Genomic DNA, 13351 nt, shown 5'->3' with positions numbered 1-13351 from the left:
CGGGACTTGGACATAATTAACATCGCCATGTGGTCCTACTGTTGCACTAACACGAAAAGTATATCTCTGCACAGAAAACAAAGATTGATACACTTCAAATATATTAATAGAGTGTACTACACACCAGAGAGACTACATAGGTACGGACAGAGAGGACGCAACCTGTGACAGATGTCGTTCACCTACGTCGGATTTCATACATTTAGCGTGGGGTTGCCCAGGTGTCTTTCGATTCTGGGAAAATATATTTTGCAAGATAAGTATTATAGTTGAGTTGGAGATCCCTCCTGACCCGGCGGTAGCGTTGCTGGGCTACTCTAAAAAACTCCTGAAAGCAGCTCGTAGGCTAGTGGACTTAGGCCTACTGATGGCAAAACGTAGAGTAGGAATGTGCTGGTTAAGGGTACCCTTGCCCATAGTGACACAGTGGTCACACGATGTCCTCTACTGTTGCACGCAGTCAGAGAACTTCAGCAAACTGCTTCCACCGTGGAGCAGGTTGAAGAACTTCTGGGGGCTATACACCACATACCTGAAAGTTAGGGGAGAGGCTGCGGAAGCAGCGGCGGGAGCAGAAGTGGGAACCAATACCCCAGCCCCATAGAGGACATGGCTAGGTTTCGGACCAGGATGCGCTCAACGAGCAGGGGGAAACGTTGAGTTTGGATTGAGAGATTGGGATGGAACAGAGGGCGGAAATTAGAGAGCAGTCAGGATAGTGGCGGGAGGGAATCAGGTTGGATGGGCGACAGGCACAGAGCTCCATTGTCGAGTTATTGTGCAACAAGTTAGAGTCCTGACAGCGATTTGCTGAACTGATACCTCTTTGTTTGTTTGTTATTAAAAAAATGTATTAACTTTAATATACATCTAAGATACTGAAGCACAGCGGTCTCGCCTAGTATATCACCCAGAACTGTGACCCTTAAGAATTACGCTGCCCGACCTCCGGGATGTGGGCAAAATAGCCGTGTGATGTGTTTTAAGTATAAGCGCTGCCGGCCCCAGGGTTGTAGGCGATCAGCTGTGTATGTCAGTGACATTTCTCATAATTTAAAAAGAAAAATTCTATTCAAGTGTTGATCACAACTAGGAGGTGGCTTACACCGCATGTGTATCCGTTCACAAAGATCTGTCAACACCAATAAAGGTAATTCCTCATGTTGGGTAGGGAAAAACTGAATATGATAGGCACGTTATTATTCAACTGTCTGTAATCATTATCAACACTCTACATGACAGAGTTATACTGAGAACCAGGGTCCAAGATAGACTCATTCACACAGCCCACCCTCTACATTTCCAAATGCAACCAATAATATGTGCGCATTTACATGAAGCGTGGTACAATCAGCATGCACTCAGACACTTAACCTTCATTTATGCACCACTCATCCTGCACAGAGAGCACTCATGTCACTCTCCCTGCACTCATACACTGCTCCCATACCTCTTAACTTATTAATCCCATAGGCAAAACCAAATACGCCTACCAATGCTAGTTTACCATGTCTACTTAGCCTTCTAACCTACCAAAGTCGGTAAAAGGAGCACGTTGCGTTGGCTAATGATATATGCCAATCAGTTCCAAGATGTCACTGAAACATCTATTGTTTACATACGCATGGTATGTTACCAGTTTAGAAGGCCAGCTAATAGGGCCAGTCACATGCGTTTTGCAGCAAATATCCAACCTTTCAGTTAGGTTCCCCTATATTTTCTCTAAATACAATGATTAAGCATCAGTCACCTCTTGGAAATCTTAATCTTCACTGTATGATAGGTCTTCAGATCATTTATTTATCACACCAATAGATTTTAATAGTCTCTTCTGAGTCTAGTAGGCCTGTGTTCCATTATATCAAGTATTAGTTAATGATGTTAAAGTTACTGTGGATGATGTGACTAACAAATGATTTAATTCAAGACTCGTTGATAAAATTAAGGATCATGATCAGATTACAGTCTCCGATTTATTATCACATGGTGTATTAATACTCGATGATAATTATCTAGTGATCAGTTAAGCATCGCTTCTTACCAATAACAACCTAGTCTAGAGCTCGAAACTCTAAGTGAACTCTGTTATTTAATAATCTACGTCTATTTTCTAGGGTCACCTGAGGGCATTCCAATCTTGTTGACACTAGAAGAGGGATATTAGCTCATGGAAATCAACGAGGGGTTGCCAAAGGTAGGAATCCAGGCCCCTGGGGCTAAAAACCTAGCCCCTCTCTCCTTTCAAAATGTACTGAATTGTTACAATCTTTACTGAGAATAGAAAAACACGGACCTAGAAAAATATCCCTCGAGCATCCTCAGTTTTGCCTGTCCTCATTTGTCCTTTCTGTATTTTCACTGTCAAAAATGAATTTTTCTGGGGGCTATAAAATCGATGGGTTAAATATTTTATGCGGGGAGTGGATATTGCCCCTCTATGTTCCTTCACTACCGTCTATGTTTACACCTACCCCACCCGTAGCCCTTATTGCTTCTTTACCAAAATATGCTAAGTTACTGATCTGTCAGAATCGCTGTGCCTACCTGCTCACTACCTTGACCTTTGGGGGTTGCTGTGTGGATCGTCTCTCCCTCCCGCCGTCGCACCGGTGACATCGGCGACTGTAGCGCGGAGGGAGCAGGAAACTTCATCTCCCAGGCTCCTTTGCCCACAGGAAGCGGACCTACAGCATCTCGCGCCTGAAGGCGCTACAAAAACAGCTTCACCCCCCCGCGTCGCGGGACGCGTGCGGGCGGCGCCGGGCGAAGCCCGGGCAAAGGGCGGGCCGTCTGTGGCCGCCCGAGGCCGAGTGAGGCCGGGCCGGGCCATCCCCTTGATCAGGTCCTCCTGGGGCCCTATATGTGAGTAACGCTTTGAGTGACCTTGGGGTAAAAGAGGACAGATATTATTTCACTCTCCTGTGCCTGCACCAGAGGACTTGCAACTGTTGCTGGGACAATTTGTCTGAAATTTGTAAATAGAGGTGTAGAGGCCCGGTACGCTATCATCCTGTTTTTGCTTCTGTGGTATAGTGATAGTGTGATAGCGGAGGGGGTGAACTAAACAGATCAAGATAGTGGCGTAAGCAGTGATCTGTAAAAGGGGGAAGTATGGCAGGCAAAACACTGACACGCTCGGTGAGAGCGAAGCGTAATATAGCTGAGGCCTCTCTGACACATAAAGAGGACACTAGTTCTGTATTTCCCGGTATTATGCAGCCCACTGCCATTGATCGCATGTTAAAAAGAGCGTTAGGGGTTGTGTCAAGTGAAATTGAGCGCACTGAGCGGCGCTTGTCTTTAACCCCCGACTTTGACCCCATCTCAACAACACAAGACCAAGAGCAGGAAGTTATGCTAATCTCACCCCCCAACTCCTCAGGAATTAGTGAGAAGGACATATCATGTGCCCAACCGATTTCCATTAGTAACAAGGAGGAACAAGGCCCCTCCAAACGTGTTATTACAAATAAAAAGAAGAAATGCGCTCAAAGAAAGCGCAAGAATATAGGTAGTGTAATTACGCACACCAACTCACCCAGAAGAAACTTTATTGGGGTTGACCGAGCCATACAGACGCCTTTTCAAGTAGACCCCCCAATTTGGATAAATAAGATTATGTCAGACCTACAGGCCCAGCTAGAAATACTGGTTATTAACCAGCTGAAGCCGGTGACAAGCAGGCTGGACAAAATCTTAAGTGAACTAAAGAATAGAGTGACAAAAGACAGTGTAATAGGTCCTTTAAGTAACGCCATTAGTACCATAGAGTCTAACCCAGTAACTCAAATGCCGAATGATTTTCGGGATAGTAGGAATGCACAAATAACATCTGCACAAATTCATGATGTACCTGCTCCCTATGAACATGTGCCTAGCAAAGACACTTGTAGTGTGAGTGAATTGCGCCCCAATAACAGAGTAGGCAAACAGAAGCCGGATATACAGCCTCAACCCCCTGTCGGTCCCTCAAGTGACGCAGCTGTCCACGAAGATAGGTCCACCCCAATAGACAAGAGGCTCCCCACTATAAATCTCCCCCCGGAAGCGTGCCCGTTGGTTGTTGTTTTTGCCGGGGTTCCAGAATTAAAAGAGGCACAGAAAGAATCCCATCAGGAGTTAAAAAACAAACGTACTTTTTGGCTTAATCAAAATAGACCGATATCCAACAACCAGGACGGGGAAATTCTCCTGGTTAGACGAGTGAATTGGATAGGGAGTGGGCCAAAAAATATTGAGGGAAACTGTATCATTGCCAACTTCAGGGACAGGAGGGTGGTTGAGCATATCTTGAGCCATGGACCATCTGGACGCATGACAGCCATAAGGCCACTACCTTTGAGTTACTTTTATGCAAGTCAGCAGGTATTAAAAGAGGGACAATATAATGTAGGGAGAGGTGTGACGGGATGGAATTTTGGTGTAAATGGAGGTTTAAATTTTCCTCGTCAAATGACAGGCTCCTGGGAAGGAAGGCACCCACGCTGGGCAAATAGGTTTGCCCCATTAAGGTCACTAGAGGAGATTGACTGACTATCCAACTCCCATTCATGCCTAGAAAAGGGTGATAAAGGACAGAACACATCGGATCAGGCACACCCGAAAGAAGGAATCTCTCCCCGACATGGTTTGATCAATCAAAATGGGCAGACATCACCAGGGGGAGGTGGGTGTAGGACTTTATCAAACACCGCAGGAGCCCCAGACCCTCTGGTGGGGGGTTGTGTACATATACCCTCAGGGACAGGTACTACAGCCATGGAACTAAGATACCAGGACAGTGATATGCATATACCACCCCATAGAAAGAAAGGGGGTAGGGTTAATTTCACTCAAGAAATGGTAGCGGTAGGGCCCGTTACAGCGGAGAAAGAGGGACAGAAAATTATTTCATGGAATATAGCAGGGATTGCAGGGAAATTTCATAACAAGGAATGGCGACAGTATATGGCCCATTTCCAGATCATTTGTCTACAAGAAACCTGGGCTCTGGATAACATCCATCTTCATATGGCTGGTTACAAATGTTTCTTCACCCCAGCTCAAAATACCCCCTCAGGTAGGGCTAAGGGTGGTTTGATTACATATATTGATCTAAATATAGAAGGCAAATGGTCCAAGGTGGACTGGTTTGCATGGAACATTCAGGCCCTGAGATATAGTAATAAAAGGCTGGGTCTCGTTTTGTTCAATGTGTATAATGCCACCCTTTCGGAAAATGATTTTACCACTATGAGGGAACTGGATGGTAGACTGAAATCTGAACTTGCTCCCATCCATGGGGTTGTGGCACCCCGGATACTAGTTATGGGGGACCTGAACTGTCATTTATGCCCAGGGTTTTTCCCGATCGGCATCAACTGGTCAAAATGCCCCTTAGAAAAAGGTCCCCACCTTAGCCACTCCTTAAGGGGTATTGAATGGGGTAAGTTGATTCATTCCTATGACCTCGAGCATACAGTGGACATGATGCCCTTGGGTCCGGATGGAAGACTCCCCCCTACTTTTAAAGGGAGAGGGTGCTCGTCTTATATAGACTACATTTTAGTTTGAAGAGGCCTAAAAAATCAGATCATAAAAGTAGAAATAGAGTGGTGCCCGTTCAGCGACCATAACCCTTTGGTTATGGAGCTCCTGCACCTGGGTAAGCAAAAGACTAAGCCCGTGGATGGTATTACTGAACGCGTAACGGCCCAGGGCAGAAGACTTAAGTGGGCAAAAATAGACGGGGCTAGATTTTACAAATCCCTGATGGATAGAGGCAAGTCTCTCATTGACGAGTCTTTAGACCCCCTGGTGACAGAGGCTCGCCTTATAAAAGTGTTTGGACAAATAACGAGTCTGGTCGATGAGTTATTGACGGTCAAGGCCCCTAAGAAAACTTACTCTAACGCACCAAAATGGTTTGACAGGGGTTGTACACTCGCATTAAAAAACTTAAAAATGGCCCTTAGTTGCACACCAAGGGATCAAGCAGAAGTCAAAACATGCAGGTCCATATACAGGAAGGAGTTAAAAAGACGGAAAGTTACTCTGCAGGGGGAAGCATGGGCGGCCCTGAGGGAGGCTTCTGAAAATAGAGACATCACAGAATTTTGGAGATTAATAAACTCTCCTTGTTTTCAAGATAATAATGCCCCGGAGGTCGCATCAAACATTCTCCCAGAACAGTGGATTGCTCACTTCGAGGGTTTGTATAATCACGGGGAGATGGATTCACCAAAAGAGAGGGAGATGCATCTAGTGTGCAATCAGGTTGTATTTTCCCTGCAAGAGATTAGAATGGGCATCGAGGGACTCACCAAAAATAAAGCTCCGGGCCCAGATGGGATCCCCCCAGATCTGTTTTTGAGTCAGGTGGATCTTTGGGCGCCTATCATTACTCGAGTATTAAATGCAACTATAATGGTCGGTTTACCACGGTCTTGGTCAACGGCCATCATAGTACCCATTTTTAAAAAGGGCAATAAAGATGACCCCCAATGTTACCGCCCCATTTCTTTGATAGACGTTACTGCTAAAATCCTGGGAAGAGTGATTCTGAACCGATTGTCCGAGTGGGCGGAGGACAAAAATATCATTTCAGACGCCCAGTATGGTTTTCGGACCGGCAGGTCCACCAGCGACCAATGCCTGAACCTATACATGCTGATAGCAAAATACACCAAAACCAGCAATGAAACTATGTATTTGGGGTTCATGGACCTGGCCGCTGCATTTGACCACGTTAACAGGAACAAGTTATGGGTAATGATGACCCAACTCGGAATCGACCCTGGGATAATCCACATATTGAGGGAACTGCATAGAGAAACCTCTGCACGGGTACGTTATAACAAAGATGGGGGACTGACAGAATCTTTCAGCTGCACAAGTGGGGTGAGGCAGGGATGTATTTTAGCTCCTTTTTTGTTTTCGTTGTACATTAATAGCTTGGAACAATCACTTATTAATTTAAATGCAGATTGCCCAAGGGTAGGCTTACGCAACATCCCAGTGTTATTGTACGCAGATGATGCGGTGCTTCTGGCACGGACCCAGAAAAGCTTGCAGATTCTCATTGATGGGTTCGTCAAATTCATGGAGGCAATAGACTTGTCTGTCAATTTAAAAAAATGATATGTAATGACAGCAGGCAACAAGCCACGGACTGGTTTCACCTACAGAATTGGCTCCCATATTCTTGAAAGGGTGCAAACATTCTCTTATCTAGGGGTGCTCTTCGACGAGTCTTTAAAATTTAAACCCCTTGTACAAGAAAGATCTGGGAAATTGGTGGCATCCTTTGGTGCAATCTCTGGTTACGGGAGAAAAGTCGGCCGTTGGGCCCCAGAACAAACAATGAACTTGTACGGCTCAATGTGTTGCCCAAAAACTATGTACGGCTCAGTAGTATGGGGTTTTACAAATTTGGACGGCTTGCAAATTGAAGAAAATAAAATATTTCGTTCAATATTGAAAGTCCCCAGCTGCACATCAGCCTTCATTGTCCATAAAGAACTTGGAAGACCCTATCTAGAGGATTTGATTAATCTTAGACCAATCCTAGCCTGGATCAGAATTTGGTCGAACCCTGATGCTGCATTGAGCAGGCTGATCATACAAGACTGTTTGGGCAGAGACAAACATTTGAAAATTCCATGGATCCATTATGTTAAGACTACTCTAGAAAGTATGGGTCATCAAGAGTTGTATTTAAATCCCTTACTGATCAATGCCCAGGATAAGTCTAAATTAAAGAGAATCTTTTTGGAATCAATAGCATTGGCCAGGAGTACTCTAGAAGGAAGTAAACCCACTGTGAACATATATAGTAGGCTTGAAACCACTGTTGGGATGGAACCGTACCTTTGTGTTCTTTTTAATGCTCAAGAGAGGTTTTTAATGTCACGTTTTTAGGCTCAATTTTTTACCATATTTATTAGCTGAACCAGCAGGTTTTAGTAAATTAATTGAGCAGAAGGGTGCCTACGGCTGCGACAATAAGTCTCCGCAGGACACCCTTCATTTTGTACTCTTATGTCCCCTTTATACCATCCCTAGACGTAGATTTTTAAAAGATATTCTGAAAAAGGCAAGATTTACTCGAGCCACGGAGGCATTGACCTTTTTACAAAGGGCTAGCGACCCGTTAACATTATGTGCGGTGATTAGCTTCTTGAAATTTGCACTTAGACTCAGAGTTTCTAGAGGCCGGTATTAATTATGTAGACTGTAGACTTGTCAAATTGTCAGACCCAGGAAGTGACCCACAAGGATTGTATGGGAACAACAAATTATTTGTATGCACATAGAATCATTCAATGTTCTGTATATTGATTTAATATTGTCTTAACTGTATATATGTGTACTCTTTTATGATGATTTTTAACCATCGAATAAAGAACTATTGAATTGAATACTGATCTGAATAGGGTGTTAACCAGCAATAAAACAGTGTAACTAAAATGTCATATCATTATGTATACCTTGCTTCACTATACCCCTTTTCCGCGTTCATTGTCAATCAAGTTCTTCCCGTCCACTCCCCCTTCTGTTGCTTTAAGCTTTGTGGAGTACGGTATTTGACAAAATATCAGAATAATCTGGTGTCATGTTATAGGGCTTTGAAATTGGCCTAGGGGTGCATAACGCCCTATATAAAAACATGATATGAATTATGTTTAATGTCTTCACATTGAGTCAGTAAGTACAGACTCCAACTAAAGAATAGGGAAAAAGTTAGCTCTTTCTTGCATTAGATTATGCAATGCAGGTTCAACCTACTTTTGGTGGCTGTCACTAGCAGTTCTTCTTTCAAGGTGCATGTGTTGTTAGTAAGTGTTTTTGTGCCTTCGTTCAATTGAATTTACAGATGACACTAAGAAGCATTTTGCCAGAGGGTATTTCAGAGGAGACATATCTGTAGTTCCAGCTGTTTGGGACAGCGTATATGATGAATTTGGCATCAGTCCCTTATATGGGAAAATTATTTATTAGGTTAATATTTGGGGTGTGGTGTGGCTGGTAGTCATATGAGATCCTGTGAGCTATAATTATGTGACTTTCCCCAGAGGTAGTTCAACATTGTGTACTTCAACCATCAACTGGTGATGTTTAACTTCATTGCTTTACAAAGCTAATCTAGTAAGTGATTCTGCAGCACTCTCCACACACTGGGAAACCTGAACCTTCTGTTGTTCCTATCACTTCATTATTATCAGTGGAGGGCTAGATGCAGAGAAAAGAACATACAAAGGTGCCATTGAAAGATGACCAGCTCTAGCACCTGACACCGAGGGACAGATTTACTTACATTTGGTGCAATGCACCAGCCAAATACCATACCATATCTACTAAGACAGGGAACAGTTTCCCGGTCTCTCCCTGCACTTGCACACTTTAGGCAGCCTTTTGCTTTGCGCATACCTATGCACCAGAGTGGAAGAATGCGTGCGATGTCTACTCTAGGTTTTGTAGTGAAAAAATACTCTTCAGTACAAAATATTATGCTTTGACATAGTTTAAAACGTTTCCTAGTTTGTATCCATGCATTACAGTGTAAATCCTGATTTGTGTTGGAAAGGATTTCCAAATTATAGTCTGTGTGTTCATTTTTTGTGACACTGAACTGCAAAGGCGTGATAAATATTGCCCTGAATATCTCCACATTGATCCAACCTTTCTGTAAATATCCTAGTCCATTCCATTATACATACGTTGGCACCAGTGGTTTCCTCAAAAATAGATATAGGCCGAATGAGCATACTTCCTTCCAACATTATCAGCTTGATGCGTCTTTCAGGAGGGATGCACAGAGTTTAAAAAGAAGTTCTCAGATGTAGGTTCGCATAAGATGTTCTGCTGCACAATACAAATTTATCTTGTTGCTTTTTAATTTTATCATTAAATCGGCCCCAAATGTAGACAACAGTGGGGAGTCCGGACATAGGATGTAGTGTGTGCAGGGGATGGTAATGTATGTGTCCTAACTTAACCATCGCTTTGATTCTCCAGTTTTTTAGGTCAATCCTCTACAGTGCTTGCGCTTTTGGGCGATCTGTTGTCTGTACTTTGTGGGGTCTGACTTCTCCCTTGCTTTGGAGTGGCTTTTATACGTGTCATTTAAAAATCGTGGCCTGTAAATGGCTAATGATGGGTGTATGTCCCACCTTTTTCCAAAAGTTGGCAGGAGCATGCTTTGCTCCAACAGCTAACCTCCCGCCCCATTTGTTTCAACCCTGCCGGCCTCTCTCCTGCCCATCACTTTCCACCCTCATTTTTAGGTCTTGCCTGAGCCAGCGCATGCGCTGCTTTGCGAGACATTTAGTATGTGGGTTTTCAAAGTGCTACCCACAGGCTTTTGCTGGCCTCAAGCTTGTGAGTCCGCGCTCGTGAACGGGCACAGCTGCCAGCTTTCAGCGCCTGAGGTGACATCTGGAGTGTGATTACTTTCACTTTTGGCACTGCTGCGTGCGCACCACTCACGTGTTTGCCGGCGCGCGCGCACCCCTGCTTTCCTGCACACTTTGTACATTCTCCCTTCTTTTTTTTTTTTTTTTTTTTTTTTTGAAAACCTTTATTGACAGTTCAATAAGAACAAGTATGGGCCTACAACCCCCCGGGGCCGGCCGCTAAGCAATCAGAGCAATAACGACAAGTATAAACACAGGCAGCACTGCAGGGAGCAAAATCGTACTGCTAATACTGTGAACAGCGTAAGTAGGGCACCAGGAGGAAAAGGTTTTCATTTTATGATGAAACAAGGCAGAAGGATCAGGTGACAAGCAATTTTAAAACAACGATCACGGATATGCGGAGTAATGAACGTTAGCGATTTACAGCAATCTATTCGGTCAATGGCGCAAACACAGGAACATCAGGATGGAGAAAAACATAGTCTACAGCTGCGCCCGCAGTCCCCCGCCAGAACTCCCCAAGAACACCCCGGGAGTTGTGAACACATGGAACGGCAACGAGGCATAGCAAAAGGAGGTGTATCACGCTGATCCCAGAAAAAGAAAGACAAAAAGAATCAGAGAAGAAAAAGGAGGCCATGGAAAAAAAGATGAAGGAATACAGAGTCCCCTCCCCCAACCCCCCACCCCGCACCTCTGCAGATGAGTACGGCCCCCCCCCCCAGCAGTGTGCCTGTCGCCCTGGAACCAGACCCGAAATGTAGGAGAATAGGGAAAAAGAGTAGGAAAGAACCCCCACCTGACGGGGGGGTAGAGAAAGTATTTATAAACTGGAGGAGGGCCTTCATAACAGACCCCCGGCTTCTCCCTCCCGCACGGTAAGGTTCCCCTAAAGTGAACAAGGAACAGCACAGAAACAATCTTCTCAAACCACGATGGGGAGCATTATGCGTCTATTGTGCCAGTAGCCATGTCAGGAGAGCACACCACCCCAAGCCCGCCCGTCCACTAGGCGACCACCCCCGAGGGGCCAGCCTCATCCCTGACCACTCAGTGGAATTCTGCCCATGCCAACCCCTCGACCCAGCACCATACCCAATGTTCCTAGGCAGAGGAATGTCCAACAACGACAGAGAAGCGACGCACACAGGTGGGGTGGAAGTCTCTGAGCATCAACACAGTCCGCCGCGTGAGGAAACAGGCTTCCAAGTGCTGCCCTAGGATCTGCACTGCACGCAAGGTTCAGGAAGGCAGGAGCAGCCAAAAGAGACATTAGTTGCTGGAGTTGTCTCTGGGTCGCAGGAGGGCATGCACGGGATGGGGCCACCACATCCCACTCAGGTCCAACGCCTCCGGGACAGATCAGGCCCTCAGAAGGTCGAACACACTGTAGCATACTGGCCGGGGCGTCCAGTCGTGTACTAACCTCAGGGGGGGCCGCCACAGCGTCCTCCTGCGCGCAGTGTGGGTAGACTCTGTGTTCGTGCGGACAGGCGGGCCGCCACTGCCCCAACTCCGACGCCACACCATCGAGCTTACTCCCCAAGATCACGAAACCATGAACCAAGGAGGAGTGAAGAGTACCAAGAGCCTCGAGGAGGTCGACGTACCCCAGCTCAGCTCTCTGTGATCTCGCCGCCACACTCCCAAAAATCGTACGCTCACAGGCCCGCTGCGGCCCAGCGGACAGGATGGTAGGCTTCATCGACCCAAGATGGCCGCCAAGTATGCCCGACCCTCACCGGGGCCGGGACCCCAGGACAGGCGCCGCGATGTCCACGTCGCGGGTGACCGGGTTCCGGGGGCAGGCAAAAAACTATCCGTGGTCACGGGCAACAGTCGTCCCCACCACGGACCAGCTCCCGTAGAAATCCGGGGGCGGCCCGCAATGATCGGGGCAGGATACGGACGGCGGCCGGGCAGCTCACCAGCAAGGCAGGGGCAGCCACCGGAGGAGCTAAGATTTGCACCCCCGATCATGCACTCGGTCAGCTACACTGGGCAGCAGAAGTGACCATGCCGAAATGTAGGCCGAGTTTGGCACCGCTCCGGCGGGCCGACTCCACCCAGTCACCACCGGCCGCTGTTGTCGCACCGCCACCCGGCCACGGCGTCCACTCGATGTCCCGGCTCCAGGGCCGCACAGGCCGCTAAGTTCAGATGCAGTTTTCTCCGGCGATAGCACGGCTAGAAACCTCGGAGTCACACAGTCGGGAGCCCCTCTCCTTCAGAAACACGACCACGTAGCACAAGTTGAGGATCTCAGGCAGGATATCCGTGCGGGATGCGGAGGCTCACGGAGCCGGGGGTCTACGCTGCCGTCCCGGTCGCCATCTTGGCTCCTCCCTACACATTCTCCCTTCTTGGTGCTCGCATCTGTTTTTACCAGACACTCTCGCCTGCGCCCGTCACCCCCTCGCCACCCCCCAGTTTTCCTGTTTTCCTACGCCCTCTATCATTCCCTCTTCTCCCGATTTTCTTCTCGTAGACAACTGTCTGCCGTTCTTCTTTCGCGTACGCTCCTTTCTTCCCTCCCACGTCCCCAAGAGGAGCTCCCAAGGTGAAGCTCGGCCACGCTCCCCTCACTGCGGACCATTAAGTGCTGTATTTGTTCTGGTCACTGGACAGGGGGTGGGCCGTGCCGCTACCCCTGGCAGCTCCCGCTGGGGCCGCATTATCACACACTGACGCCCAGCCATTTGTCACCACTTCCTTAGCGGATGAAGAGGAGCTTCTGGGTTTAGGTGGGGAAGGAGGCAGGACGCCAGTCAGCTATTATTAGGAAGACCACCTATAGAAACCAATTCAGCATGCCGCAGACTAAACCGATTAGAGCCCTCTCATTGTTTCTTTATATGTTAAACTCTCCTGTACTTTAGTCCCTTTTGTTGCCTACCCCCATTTTTGGTTTGAAGACGGGCTTTTTTCTCTCAAGGACGCCGAAAGTTAACACA

The sequence above is a fragment of the Triturus cristatus genome, chromosome 4_1, assembly GCF_964204655.1.
Source record: "Triturus cristatus chromosome 4_1, aTriCri1.1, whole genome shotgun sequence".
In the NCBI taxonomy this organism is placed as follows: Eukaryota; Metazoa; Chordata; class Amphibia; order Caudata; family Salamandridae; genus Triturus; species Triturus cristatus.
This window is presented reverse-complemented; position numbering follows the sequence as displayed.